Source organism: Dipodomys spectabilis, unplaced genomic scaffold (assembly GCF_019054845.1).
Source record: "Dipodomys spectabilis isolate Male_0828 unplaced genomic scaffold, ASM1905484v1 ptg000250l, whole genome shotgun sequence".
Lineage (NCBI taxonomy): Eukaryota > Metazoa > Chordata > Mammalia > Rodentia > Heteromyidae > Dipodomys > Dipodomys spectabilis.
The window spans coordinates 2,366,247-2,368,421 of NW_024870927.1; the positions used below are offsets into that span (position 1 = coordinate 2,366,247).

The 2,175-nt window shown below is 32.3% G+C and overlaps 1 pseudogene; it reads left to right on the forward strand.

Moving 5' to 3' along the window:
• Window positions 1–1,664: 1,664 nt before the first annotated feature.
• On the forward strand, window positions 1,665–1,764 carry LOC122124869 (annotated as a pseudogene).
• Window positions 1,765–2,175: the final 411 nt, after the last annotated feature.

Here is a 2,175-nt window from a genome sequence, read left to right on the forward strand (position 1 = left end):
AAGAGGGGTATTAAAAATAATTTTGTGACATTTGTGATCCTGGTCACTCATATGGGCTGGTCATTTGTAAACTGAAAGTTTGAATTACTGTACTTTCTCTCAGATTTTGTGATTTCATCTTTCATTTTAAGTTGCATTGCATTTCACAATTGCTTACTGCTAATTCCAGTGTCATAAGGAATTGAGATGGATTTTCAATTACTTTCTTTTGGCATGTTTCATGAGCCTAGGTGAGAAATCTTGCTCTTGTTATCTGATGAAGCGGATAACTGGGACCTGGGATCCTAGGACCCGTGGGTCCTGTGGAAGAATGATACCTTTTAGATATCATATCAGCAAAATTTGGGTATAATCAGTAGGAATGCTTCAGAAATATGGAGAAAACATTTTTGAACTAGTGAGTTAAAACATTAAACAGAGCACCATTAAACAGAGTAAAATCCTTTATAGATTAGAGGAAAACAACAATTTTTTTTTACAGTGTGAATTCAGAAGATCAAGAACACTTAGAACATATCACAAGTTTATACCGAAGACATTGCTTTGATACTTTTTATATTCTAATGTACATTCTAAACCTTATTATTTATATTCCAATCTATTTATTGTAATAAATATCTATTTATTTGTCAAATTATCAATTAATTCTAGTACGTTTCACTGTGTGAAATAAAATATCAGCACGTATAAATATAAAATATATAACTATATATAATATAAGAAAAAGGCACATGTTTTGCAATGTTCTGCTGTGGTTAGGGTATCAAGGCAACTGTGTTTTAAAGTATTATTCCATTATTTCTACCTCAGTGTTTGGTAGAATTGGACCTAAAGCTTTACCATTTGTAGATTTACAGCTTAGAGACAAGAGGAAACACTGTGATTAAAACATTACTAATTTAAGGCCTATTATCGGGGAGAAAGATATAGACTTCTCTTGTAACTATAAAAATATTTGGTGAAAGAAAGGCAGTAGTGTAAATTCCTGTCTAGTTAGATGGTAGACTGGCCAAGACATTAGGTAATCATGCATGTGAAAAATTTTTTCACCTTCTTGGCTTTAGCTACTTTTGAAATGTTAGGTATAAAAAACAATTATATTTTGATAAAATACCTTCTAGTCTAAACGATTCTGTCTTAAGTGTTTATCTCTCTATGATCCCTTTTATCTAAGATTAGTTTTGTTCCAATAAGAAAATCTATGCTGTCAGGGTAAGATATTCTGGTTGGTCTGTTGCTACATGGAAGAAGAGTAAAGGGTCAGGTAGACATTTGTGCCAGTAAGACCTCATTTATGAATTTTTAAGCTGCAGAAGTTTAGAAGTAGCTCTAAGGCTTACATTGAATCCATTAGCTGCACAAAGCTAACTGAGTTTATAAATAAGTACTTGAAAAGCCATCACCTTTGGACCTATCTATAAAGCCTTCAAAGTATGATCAAATTTAAGATGAAAAAGACTTAAAATAGTCATTGACAAAAAAATTGCAAATGTGAGCAATCCACCAAACAATATAAGGTTTTTCCAATATACACAGAATTTTAGAGAAGTAAGATCAATAGCATTTTTAGGAACAATTAGGTTTCCTAGTTACAAACAGTCAACCAAGGATATATGCCTGTATAAAGATTACATCATTAACTACGTAAATTTACAGGATACTACATGCTTCAGCAGCACGTTTACCCAAATTACAACATTATAGAAATTATCATGGCACTTGCACAAGGATGATATGAAAATTTGTGAAGTATTCCATATTTTTCATTCTTCAGATGCAAGAAATGAAAAACAGTTATTAAAAACTGATTACAAAAATACAAGTTGTTATGTCGAAAAATGAACTTGACAACTTTGGTGTGGGGCGGAGGAGCAGCGAGGATTGAGTGGGGGGCAGGGGAAGGATGGGAATGGATGGGAAGGGTAAACCAAGGAGGAGGCTGCAGTGCTTGATAAGAAATGTACTTATTATCTTGTCCATTGAATTGTAACCCCTCTGTACAGTATTTTCACAATAAAAAAAATTAAAAAATACAAATGTAACAATACATGTAATTCATTGAACTGAAAATTAGTTTGACATCAGTGCATTAAATCCTGACCTTAGAAAGGCCTTTACATAGCATAATCTTTACAAAACTTCTGAAATTAGATAACATTGTCATTTTATCCCAAA